This window comes from Myotis lucifugus, unplaced genomic scaffold (genome assembly GCF_000147115.1).
Source record: "Myotis lucifugus unplaced genomic scaffold, Myoluc2.0 scaffold_74, whole genome shotgun sequence".
NCBI lineage: Eukaryota > Metazoa > Chordata > Mammalia > Chiroptera > Vespertilionidae > Myotis > Myotis lucifugus.
Genome location: NW_005871122.1, coordinates 4,906,821 through 4,921,200, shown reverse-complemented (window position 1 = coordinate 4,921,200; position 14,380 = coordinate 4,906,821).

Genomic DNA, 14,380 nt, shown 5'->3' with positions numbered 1-14,380 from the left:
ATGTCAATGCATCTCTCAGCTGGAAGTCTCGAACTTTCTCTTATGAACTATTCCAAGCATGAATCTTCCTAGAAAATAAAGTAGTATTCCATCCTATTGACTTATAAACCCACAGAAATAAAGTAAAGCAGATATTTTTCCTTAAGATACTGCGAGAGTTTCATTGGTCCTTCATTTTAGGCTATGAACCTCAAAACGATGATTACTGCTTTGGCCCTTAGGACCAAAGAAAGATCTTGGACTGAGGAATTTACATTCTAATGTGAACAAGGAGATAGATAATAAACAATTAACGTAATATAGAAATAAATTACATACTATATTAGAAAATAAATGAAAAAATGGTAAGGGGGATGAGGCATGCAGAGGGCTTAAGTAGGGAAGTAATGTGGTGATGTTAGCTAGAATGTACCACATGAACATTTAGTCTTGATCAGTAATTGACATGAATGCATCAATTCTTATAAAAATAAATTGATTTCTTTCTCAATTTTTCTTTTTAAACTTTTTTTAGTAGTCCCATTTTACTTTTATTTGAATATTTAACTCATTTTATTATATTAATGCAAACATAATATCATGTGTGGAAAATCTAAACTGGAAAATAATTACTATAAATTTAGATTGTAGAACACACATAAATATAAGAATCATATCTAGCATTTACATAGTAGTGTCTGAAATTTAAACTTTTTTAAAAATATATTTTATTGATTTTTTTTACAGAGAGGAATGGAGAGGGATAAAGAATTAGAAACATCGATGAGAGAGAAACATCGACCAGCTGCCTCCTGCACACCTCCTACTGGGGATGTTCTGGCAACTAAGGTACATGCCCTTGACTGGAATTGAACCTGGGACCCTTCAGTCCGCAGGCCAACACTCTAACCACCGAGCCAAACTGGTTAGAGCTGAGATTTAAACTTTTAAATAAACTCAGTTTAAATGTTAGCAAACCTGATGGAGAAAAATGAGATATATGACTTCTATTCATTTTTTCACTGTTGGATTTCTACTGACCTAATAGGGAAAACAAACAAACAAACAACAAACAAACAACAACAACAACAAAACACAGTATTTTTGTTTCTATGTATAAAAGATAGTTTTGTTTTGTTTTGTTTCCTAATCATTCAAGACTATGTAATTAAGAAAGGGATTTATATTTTGATTACTTGGGGGAAATATGAAATGTCATATTATTTATTAAAGAAAACATTTGTTCTAGGAAAACAGAAATTGATTTAATTAAAAAAAAAAACTGGATTGCCGAAACCGGTTTGGCTCAGTGGATTGAGCGTCGGCCTGCGGACTGAAGGGTCCCAGGTTCGATTCCGGTCAAGGGCATGTACCTGGGTTGCGTGCACATCCCCAGTGGGAGATGTGCAGGAGGCAGCTGATCAATGTTTCTCTCTCATCGATGTTTCTAACTCTCTATCTCTCTCCCTTCCTCTCTATAAAAAATCAATAAAATATATTTTTAAAAAAACTGGATTATAGGAATGATCTTTTGTTACTTTTTCAAAGGGTGGTAACTGAGAGAGCTCCTTATTGGATTGTGGTTTGGAAGCTACTAAGAACAAATGTGTAATGAACACATAATGATTTTATAAATACAGATACAGTGTAAATGCTTGAGGTACTTGAAAATATAGCTCTTTTAAATAATTAAATCTTTACTGATAAACATATTTACATTATTTAGTTAAACCACAGAAAATCATTTCAGCTAACTAAAGAAACTTTAGTCAGCTGATCTGTGACTTCTGATTTAGTGACATCTAAATGAATGGGGATTTTTTGGTGTTTTATTTTTATGGTCATTTTAAACTTGTCAACTTTTTTTTTTTTAATACATTTTAAACTTGTCAACTTTTTTCTTTTTTTGTTTTGTTTCTTACCAAACTAGTTTCTAGTGTATAGGTGGTATTGAATAAAATTTTGTTTAATATTGAATAAAAGTCCTCTGGCAGAATAAACTCTAAAGTTCTACAATAAGTGTTGTTTAACACACACACAAACACACACACACTCACTCACACACACAGTGTTTTAACAATTCATGCATGACTGTTTGCCAAGTATAGAATCTATATGGCAAACCAGCAGTTAATCTTAAAGATTAAATGGAAAAAAATGGGAAAAATATAAAAGGTTACTGCAGACGTTGATTCATCTTGTCAAAATGCCAGATGTCTCTTGCTCTTTGATTCCAGATATTATTAAAGCTGGCTTCAAGATTTCTCTCTTTCTCTCATTTTCTTTCTCTCTCCTTATCCCAATCAATATATTTGGCTGCATTGCTCAATTACTGGACAAATGTAACTTTCTCTTCTCTGCTCAGCCACTTTTAAAGCCTCCCTAACAGATGCTATCATACGACACTTAATGGAGAATCATGAACTAAGTATATTCTTTGTCCTTCTTCCTTTTTAATTTTAATCAAAGATAAGCCATCTTCTTTTACCCTCTTAAGTTGCAAATTTCTTTGTAGCATCAATCTTGCATTTATCTTCATAATGTAAATAGATATTTAAACCTCAAGTTCAGAAGTATAATGTGTTAAAAGCTATATGCTGGCACTGATATTAAATTTGAGCATGATAGGTTAGATCTCATTTTCTGGTAATAGTTTTATATTTTAATCATATACATGTAAAAATAAGGATCATGCTTACCCTTTTTTTCCCATATATAATTTTAGCAAAAAATACAGTTTCATTAAAATATATTGTAGAATTGACCTGTAAACACTAAATAAATATTGCATTTATGAAAACTTCAGGCATAACATTACATGGGCAATTAGAAATACTAGCACTATTTATATTCACATATAAAAATGATCAGTGCTAGTCTATGTATTAAAATACCAGGCTGGAGAAAAATATAGGAATATAGAATTTAAATATACATAGTAGATAATTAAAGTAAAGCATTAATTCAGAATTTATGACATGCATTAACACCCATATTTTGTATTCCATTAATAATAAATTTAAGAGAAAATATAATACTTTTTTACATTAATGCTGTGAGTCATGCAAAAATAGTACTTTTCTAAAAATTGAACTAAGAGTTTTAAGGGTTGATATAGAAAGAAGAGAAATTACCAATTGTTCCTGTATTTCTAGTACTGTAACAAACCATGCAATAATTCCAACAAAATAAGAAACTTTAATATATTTTTCCCAGCAGTAATACACAGCAATTCTACTTTTATCCCACTCTTACTTTGGTAAAACCTTGGTATCTCTTCTGCCTCTTCTTTCACTTCACTCTCTCTGTCAATTCTTCGTTTTCTTCTGAAAATCTCAATCTGAGAGGGCCCTGAAGTTCCTTACTCCCTAAAACTGACCCAGAGCTATTTAGCTTTGTAGGGCTTTAGCTAAGAATACAAATGATTCAAAAATGCATCTCTCCAGTCAAGACTTCTATCCTAACTAAGGGACATTAACATTTTAACAAGTCTTTAATTGAAATCTAATTTTTTTTACCTCCCCAAACCACTCTTCCAGCTCACATATCTCAACAGAATATAACTTGATTCATTCTTCCATCATTCTGTTCTATTTTTAAGAGCTATTATCAACTGAAATATTACATATCTGTATGTTGGTTTGCCCATTTCCACTATATTGCAGAATCTCCAAGGGAGCCTCATGCACATTTCCAGAAAGAATAGAAATGAGACTGCTGACTGGACTTTAACATCGCACGCAGACAGCAATAAAATACTATGTTCAGTGTTCGATGTTGCTGTAACAAATTACTTCAGTTTTAGCAATTAAAGAGCAATTTTTTAAACCTTGTAATTATAGAAGATAGAATTTTCACACAGGTTATACTTAGGCTAAAATCAGATGTTGGCTGGGCAATAATTTTTTTTTTCCTATTTTGCTTTCTGGAGACCTTAGGGGAGAATCTGTTTTATCATATGTCCCAGATTCTGGAGAGCACCCACATTTCTTTTTCTCTATTTTCAAATCCAGCAACATTGCACTTGGTTTTTATCGTTCTTCTGAAGTCATATTTCATTCTGGTTCTCTTCTTCTACCTTCCTGTGGCACTGTTAAGGTCCCTTGTGCACCCGTTGGGTACACCTGGATATTAATATATAATCTGCCTACATGCAAACTTAATTCCATCTACAGCCTTAATTCTCTTTCAATATGAAACCTAAGCTATTCACATATTCTGAGAATAAGGATGTGCACATCTTTCAGAGAAACACATCTGCCTACTACAAATACCCAAGAACCTGATTATGGTGTAAACAAAAGTTCCAGCAATCCTTCTGTGAAATTAAAAGATAGTCCATTATGATTTGAAATTGGGGAATATAGCCTTTGATATGAACTGAAGGTGCTCTCCAAAGTGGGGAAGACAGAGTAGGTTTTTTAATTTTTTGTAATATTAAAGATTTTAAAATTGATTTTTAGAGAGAGGGAGAGAGAGAGAGAGAGAAAGAGAGAGAGAGAGAGAGAGAGAGAGAGAGAGAGAGAGAGAGAGAGAGAGAAATATAAATGTTAGAGAGAAATATCAACCAGTTCTCTCCCTCACCTGCCCCAAATAAGGATCAAACCCACAACCAGGGTATGTGCCCTGACTGGGAAACCAACTGAGCCACACCAGCCAGGCCAGGGCAGGTTTCTTAAAAACACAACTTGCAAGGGGTTGACTAACAAAGAGATGGGTTGCTAGACAACTTGCAAGGGGTTGACTAACAAAGAGATGGGTTGCTAGGGAAACAAGGTCATAATCTTAGGTCACACATTTTCTCATAAGTGGGGTTCTGAGATAAGAAGAATGAGTAAGATATGATTGCGTATTCATCAATGTCCTAGTTTCAATTCATTAGTCATCAGTCCAGTATTCATCTCGTTTGTTTAAACAGTTTATTTTGGGAAATAAGATTGCTTAGGCACAGTCCAAAGGTTATTTTGCCTTGTTTTCATATTGCAAAAGTTTGAGAAAAACTATATGCTCTGGCCTGGCAACTCTGGTTCCATTTTAAAATGGCTCCATTTATATATTGTTTACAATGGTGCATCATGTAAAACTTAGCTTACAAGAGAGTTGGGTTTTAAAAATTTCTGAGGAAACATAGAGTTTTAAAATAAGATTTGGGGCAAGTTTCCCTTCCTTAGAGGAAAATAATTTAAGCCAGATCCTTACTTCATGCAAGATCTTTTTTAAAAAGAAAAAATACAAACAAACAAAAATCACCACAAAGTATTTATATGGAAAAAATAAAACAAGAATACAGACAGAGAAGCATCAATCAGATGCTCAAACCTCAAAGGGAAGGTAGGGGAGGGTGGGGAAAGGGGGAGAGATCAACCAAAGGACTTGTATGCATGCATATAAGCCTAACCAATGGGCACAGACAGTAGGGGTGAGGGCATGAGTTGGGGGGTTGGGGTGGCAATGGGGCAATAAGGACACATATGTAATACTTTAATCAATAAAGAAAAGAAAGAATGTATTTATAATACTAAGAATTGAACAGTACAGTATATTCAAAACATACAAATTAATCAATGAAGTATAAAGAGAAATTTTAGAGTGGATAAGATAAAAATGCAAACAATCACATGTATATCAACAATTAAAAGGCACAATCACAATGGGAAGTACAGACAAGATGCTGAAACCTTTACTTTGTAAAGAATTCTTGAAGTCTATGAGAAAAATACTAAAAATAGAAAACCATTACCAAAAAGGAAAAGGTCAATTATAGAAAAATAAAATTTAAAAGCACTAGGCTAATGAAGAAATTATTTTAATGATTTAAAAAATCAAAAACAAACAAAAATAACCTCTTCTTTATGATCTTTAACTTGTAAAAAATTAAATATGATAATACTATGCAATCATTAGGTTGTGGTAAAACAAAAACTAAGAATATTTTTAAACATGTAATGGGAAATTTTAAGTGGAATTTCATGATATATTTGAATTATGAAAACATTGCAAAACACAGTTTTTCAAACCAGCTGTATTTCTTTTATGCCACCTGGTAAATTGTTATCATTATGGTAATTACTATTACCATAAATTTCTACCAAATATATGGGATAGTGCTGGGATGGGGAGGGTTCTGGATTAGTATTTATATTGTTCTCTATTCTGGGAAATTGCCTTCAGAAAACCTTCATAAAATCTATTACAATAATAATCCTTAGTATACAAAGAACAAGAAGCATGTAAAAAGAGAAAAGAAGCAGTGTGGATTTTAGGGGTTATACCAGGAACCCTGGACTTCGGGGCCGATTTGGCACGCTTCCTCCAAATGTACTATCAAAGCTACCAGCTTGAGCAGATTAATAGGCTTGTGTTACTCACTGCTAAGCACCAAAATAAGTATAATTAATTTTTAATTAAAGTTATATAAAATGTATACCTATAACTTTATTGAATTCATAACAATGTTTCTAATTCTTTTAAGACTCTTTTATACTTAAAAAATAATTGAACTGATTTTTTTTTCACTTCTGTCCAGAGTCTACATAGTCTGAGATGGTTATTGTTGGTCTTTTGTTTTTTAAAAAATAGCTCATTTTAATCTAGCTCTATAAAAATGATGAGATGTTGATAAAAAGTAATTTCCTGAATCAAATTCATTCCAGGCACTTCCTAAAATGTCACTTATTATTGGAAAGAAAAGGCTGCTTCTATTCAAGTCAGACATGACCTGAAGAAATAGCTGATAAACTTCAATTACCTTAATAACATCTGTCTAATGCCTCTTGCATTTTTCCTTCTCTCTCTGTCTAGTACCCTTTATTCCAATTGTGAAATCTATCCTTTCAGTATCACATTTTTTTCCCTTGGCATCTGTGAAGGATTGAAATTCATTTTGAGAGCTCAGAATGCCTAGAAGTCATAGGTAGGTTTAGATAAGTGAGGTGTTTTGTCACTTTCCCTGTTATTTATTATTTTGCCCTTATCTCCCTTAGTAGAATAAAATGCATTGCTTCTAGCTTTTTTAGATGCAATAGAAATGAAAAAAGCTTTTAAAATAATATGTTCCTAAAATCGCATTATAATAGATTTGTAGGGTTTGGGGGTTTTTTGTTTGTTTATATGGGAGAGGGGGTATTATTTTTGTTATTTTATGTTTGTTAATAAAAACATAAATTAAATGAAAATGGCAAGAAATCACAAACAAAATGACTTTAGGACCTTCAGATGAGCACCCAGTCAAAACAGTTACAAGTTAGGGAGCATCTTGATTCATCTGAACATGATCAGTTGTCTGTGTATGCCTGTATGTGATATATATTCAGTTGACTATTCTATACATATGGTACTTTGTAAATTCTTAGAAAGTAGGTAGATAAATATTTGTATTCACCACTAATTTACTTTCATTTTGTCTTTTCATTATCTGTAATAGTTCATCAGGAATGTGTAGCTTAGTTCTATATTAGTCCTAATTGAGCTTCTTAATCTTTACATTTTCTGGGATTTTCTAAGATGCAAGATTAAGATTGCACATGAAATAAAAAAGAATTCAGGGCACTAGTTATGTGATAGATGTAGGATAAATGTCCTTGGAGAGCAATGTCTTGTGGGGCCCAGGGAAGTTCTGACATTACCTATCTTAGGGGCTTTTGTTTGTATTTATAACAAATAAAGGTGACAAAGAACTTCTACTTTTTCTTATAAATATAAAAGAATTCTTCAGCTTTATTTCCTTTTTATTCCAAAGGGAAACTTGGATTTTCTTCATATTACACATACATACAAAAGCATCATTTTAACAAAAGCCACCTATGAGTGTTTTCATGTAATGTTTTTTTGTCTGAAAGTGCTTTATAGGTAGTAAACATAATGATCAGGTAGGAGGATTTCTGCACACTTTCTGTGTGACTATTCGCTGATGTTCAAAGGGTTGTGACACTCCTAACCAATTGATCTTGTGGTACTTGACTTATGGACCTGCAACTCTCCCTTAATTAGCCTTCTACCCTGCAGACTTTTCACTCCCATCCAAGAGGGCTAAAATAATCATTATTATATATCACATTGACTTTGTTACACATGTCTTTAAATTGGTTTGTATTCTCAAGAACTTCAAATCTGATTTGACTTGGTCACCGGAGTGTCAAGACCTCCTGAGTGGCTATTTCTGTCTATCTCATCTCCTCCTATGAGTCACTTTCCTACCTTTCAACTTGAAACAGTATAATGATTATGATACCTAGACCTCTCTGCTCTTTACTTCTGTCCTCTCAGTCATTTTTTATCTTCTCTTATACAAAGAGCAAAGAACAGTTACTAGCAGCCTGTTGTCCAAATTATTTTATAATCTTTGCTATTTTCAGGGAATTACATTCACTCTTCAGAGAAGAGCTGATAATACTCTCTTCATTCTTTCTCTTAATAATAATATCAAAATTTGTCTTAATATTAAATTATTGAACAATTTTCTCTTAAAAAAGCTAATTTAATAAGTTTCTTTATGTGATGCACATAATTTAACTTAATGCACACACAGGTGTCCTATCCATAGGTCAAGAGATGACTTTACTTTGAAAAGCCAAACTCACCCTGACCTAGCACTGAGAATCTTTTTGGGTCATTTAGGAACAGTTAAAATGTCAATTTTCCTTTTATTTTTTTAAGGTTTCAGTAATGCAAAGGTCAAGTTACCTCTTCATTTAAACAAAATAATAAAGCACTGTACCCATTATGTTTATCCTGATGAAACATACAGCCTCTAAGATAAGGACAGAAAAAGGTAAAGAAGATCCTAATGAAATAATATCTATTCATTAGGGTTGTTGTTGTTGTTTAACTAAAGTATAAACTATATAAAAGTGAGTACTGTAGATAGAGATGGTATAAATATCATGAGCTATTAACAATGTTACAGATATAGATATATACATATTGGAAAGCATTGCATACATATGCCTATGGGCATTGATGTATACTGAGAGAGTTTGGGGGAAGGAAGAAACTTTCCTCTACCCGTCAAGGTTCTTTTGGCTGCTCTGAAAATCTAGAAGAGACAGATTAACAGGAGGAAATAACCAAATTTAGTTACATATGTATGTGGGGGAATTACACATATACATGAGAGTTAGCGACCCCACATACATGAGAGGTTCAAAGACAGAAAGGGAAAATGAGATATATGTGGCATTTTAAGCTAAGGATGAGGTAAGGTGCTTTTGGGCTTCAGAAGGCCAGACTGGAGGGAGGATGGTCCTTGCATGACAATAAGAGCAGATATTTAGTAATTCGAAATTTGCCTTGGCATACAAACAGATTAAAAAAAAAGTTATTTTTGGTTAATTATTATATGGGCAAGGTTCCCAATTTAAATTCTTCTGGGTAGTTAAGGAAGGTGTGGGGACCCGGAGCAGTTACTTGACCCTTCAGTCTCTCCATTGCTTTAGCTAAAAGCAATCTGCATACCACGGAGCCATCTTGTGCTGACTCATTCTGACCTCCTACAGAGTAATTAAGTTATTGCATAGGGATATTTTACAGACAGAGACTCCCTTGTATTCAAATATTAATGAGGAAAACAAATTAGGACCTTGGAAACTCAGTTTTATTCCACAGAAATAAAACTTTCCACCATACATCTTCCACTCATGGGGGCCTCAGGAAATTCTTATTCCCACAGCACCCCAAGAAGACCACTTCCACCAGCAACAGGTGGAGACACGGAGTCCTCCCCACCGATAACAGAAGTGGGTTCACATTTATTCCTTCTGCAACATGGGCGCTACCCAGAAAAAGTGAGTAAAACTTGACTTGGGTGGTGAACAAACAATACAAGGTACAGATGATGTATTTAGAATTGTATACCTGAAACCTGTATAATTTTATTTACCAATGTCACCCCAATAAATTCAGCTTAAAAACAAAAACTCTGCTAAATGGCCCAAGCCACCATCTTAAACACAACCTTCTACAAACAACATGAAGATGTTAGAGACAAGTTAAGGGAGGTTATCGGAAAAACACAGTGAACAAGGGGTAATGTAGTTATCCAGATTTAAGTCTACCTTCTCCATTGATGAGAGTTTCTGGTGATTTCATCATCCTTTTCTTCTAGTATAGTGAGGGAAACACTCTTACAGAGTTTTTACTTATAAATGTAAATTTCCCTTACACAATGGTAACCTCTACTGTTTCCAGAAATTCTCTTTGGTCTGCACTTTTGCAAAATAATCAGCTTAAAATAATCCCTATGCCTTATTGGCATATTTTGGAGTGGTGTGTTCTGCCACCCTTCAACCCTATAATTTCTTACATGAAAAAGCGTAAGCAAAACGTGCTGAGACTTGCTGCAAGACAGCATGGCTACTTTAAGGCCGGCAGGGGTGCATTCTGCAGTGCACTGACTGCAAGAGCAGCGGTCCTGGAGGCCAGCTGCTGCAGTTGGAATCGTGACCCCACTTATAGCAGACAGTCTTTGCTAATATAATTTTAGACCAGTTCTGTAACTTCTCTGTGTGTCAGTTTCTTTAGAAAATGGGCATTGCAGAAGCACATTGCTTATATGGGAATCTGAGGAGAATTAAAGGTGTGTAATGTTGACTCTGTTCTTGGTCTTCTGGGCCCACCCTCAGGACTGTTTGCATTCGCTCTCCTTTCATCTGAGTCTTAGCCACTCTCTGCCCCTGTAAAGCAGGCAACATCTCTATGTAGCTATACTTTTGCAAGCCAGTCATCTAGAAACCACAGAGGATCAAAATATTGACTTAATCATATTCCCCAAAGGTGTTATTTAACATTTAATAATATTAATCTCTTTTCAAATGACATTAAGAGAAAGACAAATCCCATATGATTTTGCTTATATGTGGAATCTAAAGAACAAAATAAATGAACAAACAAAATTGAAACAGACTTAAGGGGTCCATGGAAAAAACACAGGGCTACAGAGTTGCAAAAGTTACATTTCCATGAGACAAGGGAGCTGTGAGTAGCAAAAGGTACACATTTACAGAATAAAGGGAAAGCCCCTCATTCAAATAGGGAGGAAGAAAGCCCAGAGAGAACAGAATAAGGGAGAAGAAGGAGGAAACCTCCCATACTTCAGGTGAGGCTTGAGTTTAGGAGTTGCTATAGTGACCAAATCAAAGGGGAATAGTGTCAAATCAGAGGAGATATTGAAGCACAAAAAAACTGCAGCCTTTATAAACCTTAGGGAAAAGGGACTTGGGGGACTATTTCCCCCTCCCCGCGTGGAATAGTCTGTACTTGTTCTTCAATAAATTTCCACCTTTACTATACCACCTTCCATCCATGGTTTCATTCTTCGACTCTGACAGACAAAGAGCCTGGGAAAAACCATCCTGCCTAGGGGAACACTGCATTTTCCAGTCCAAAAATCCGTATCAGCGGTCTTGCAAACTCAGAGACATAAAGTGACCACAAAGGATGGTCTGAAATTAAAACTTCAACTAAAAGCAGTTTATGGTGGGTAGTCACATCCTAGGCCTGCATCTTCCCTGACAAAAATAAACTTTAATCTTAACTGAGTCTATGGCCTTTTACAAAAAAAATTCTATATAATGAAACCCTAATATGCAAATAGACCAAATGATGGAAGGACCAGCAGAATGACCAGTCACTATGACACGCACTGACAACCAGGGGACAGACCCTCAATGCAGGAGCTGTCCTGGTTGGGGGCAGTTTCTGCATTGAGCATCTGCCACCACCACCCCCCCAGAGGGAGGTGACCGGCAGTGGCGATTGGGGGGTGGGGCCCAATCACCCCACTCACCAGTCTGATCGCCAGCCAGGCCTAGGGACCCTACCCTATATATTGGGAACAGTCTCTTAGATTTAAAATTAAAACCTGGCAAGGCTACTCTAACACTGAAAAAACAGGATGATGCAGTGGTGATATGCATGAACTCTGGCTTGCACATTTTGTGTGGTCAACCCTGATTCTGACACATAACTGTGTGACAAAGCCAATTACTTAACTTCTCTCTGCTTCAGTTTTTCCACCCATAAGATGGGGAAAATGGTACTACTGCCTCAGAAGGATCATGTTATGTACTACTTTTTATAATCACGGCAAAAAATGTAGCTGCCCATACAACAGCAGGATGCCTTTCACCTGAATGAAAAGTATGATCACTGGTGCATGCAGCGTCCCAGATTTCGAGAGGGATGTCTGACTGCCGGTTTAGGCCAAATATCCCATGAAGGGTCCCAGATTGCAAGAGGACGCAGGCCGGACTGAGGGACCCCCCTCCCTGTGCATGAAAAAAAAAAAAAATATATATATATATATTATTGATTTCAAAAAAGAAGGGAGAGGTAGAGAGAGAGATAGAAACATCAAGGGTGAGAGAGAATCATTGAGTGGCTGCTTCCTGCATGCCCTCTAATGGGGATCAAGCCCACAACTCGGGAATGTGCCCTTGACCAGAATCAAATCTGGGACCCTTCAGTCTGCAGGCGATGCTTTATCCACTGAGCAAAAGGAGCTAGGGTAAACCTATTGTCTTATTGCATCTATGATAACATGTCTTGGAATGTCAAGGTAACTTCTCCTTTTCTGGACCCCTCAGGGCACAACCAATGCACCAGGGCAGAGACCATAAATTCCCTCATTTTTATTGTTATCCTGTTAATTGTTGATGAACTGTCCTGTAACCACCTATGGAAAAGAAGTATGTGTCTGTCATTTTACTTTTTATCCAATCCTAGAGGTCTCCCCCTTGTTTCTTTCTCCCGCCTCCCTAGTCTATCACCAATGAATTTTATGTAACCCACTTAAGTCTCTTCTTTTCATTGTAATGAAAAAAAGAAAAGCAAGGTGAAAAGCTTCCAGTCTCCAGAGCATTATCTCAATCCATTGAGATTTGGCTTCCCTGCAATTTTCTACAGTTTGGCTCAAATAAACTCACAAGAATTCTTTACAGGTTTGAATGTTTCTTATGTTAATATTATAAAAAAATATTCACAGGAGTGTAAAGTACAGCATAGGGAATATAGTCAATAATATTACAATAACTATGTATAGGACAAGTGGGTATTGGAAATATCAGGGGGAACACTTTATAAATATATGATCATTTAACCAGGATGCTGTACACCTGAAGCCAATACTATATAATAAAAGCCTAATATGCAAATTGTCCCTTCGGGTGGTAGTTTGAGAGTTTGACTGCTCACTATGACGTGCGCTGACCACCAGGGGGTGGAATGGAACATGGCGGGCATTGGCAACACGGTGCTGGCAATGGGGGCAGATGGGCCCCCAAAAGAGTGGAACCATGGTGGGATGGCAGAGCAGGTCGGGGGGTGCCAGGCCAAGGTGGGGTGCCAGGCAGGGCTGCTGGGCTGTGAGGCTGGGATGTGAGCTGGGGTCCTGATCTCCGCAGGCCACCCTGAGGGACCCCACCCATGCACAAATTCATGCACCAGGTCTCTAGTATAAAATAATATTGAAAGTAAACTGTAACTGAAAAATAAAAAAAATAAAAAGAGAAATTACTATTTCCAGTAAAAAAAAACAACTTATTTTACTATTTATTATTTTTTTTAAATAAATTTTTATTGATTTCAGAGAGGAAAGGAGAAGGAGGGTGAGAGAGAGATAAAAACATCAATGATAAAAGCGAATCATTGATTGGCTGCCTCCTGCACACCTTACACTGGAGATGGAGCCCACAACCTGGACATGTGCCCTGACCAGGAATCAAACGGTGACCTCCTGGTTCATAGGTCGACACTCAATCATTGAGCTACGTCAGCTGGGCTAAAATTCATTTTAATAATAAATAATTTTTAATATGTTGTTGGTTTTATATTATATCCTAAATCAATAGCTTAATTTTATCTATTTTAAATATTTGTTGGAAGAGGCTTAAAATGGTCAGAATCAGCATGAATTACTGTTATATAGAGTGATAATTTCTAGGTTCCAACCTGATTATCTAAGTGTATCTTTTTCATTTTCTCTTTGCCAGCATCCTTTAAAATGAATAATGCCTTCTCTAAGGCAACATTTCTACATCTAAAGTCTAATAGACCTTTCTCTTTACTTTGTATTCTTGTTAAGCCTTTATAATGGAGAATGCTTTCCTTTGTGTCCTGCATTTTCCCTTATCTGAGAGAAAGCTGCCTTCTGGCAGTTCCTTTAAATTCTAGGAGGTTGCTGTAACCTTGTTTGTGATTAGGTTGCTGGCAATCTGCTACTTTCCTGCATAATGCATTTCTAAAACACTAATGAAAGAAAAATGAACCAAACAGTGATTTTTCTTAGGTTTGGATGGGGTGGCAGGTGGATCTTTTGGTTCTCAGGGAGAAAACAAGTGCACTCCTTCACTTTCAGTTCATATTATTTTGGAATATTATATGTGCTTTTATCTGAGTTTTGTCCACC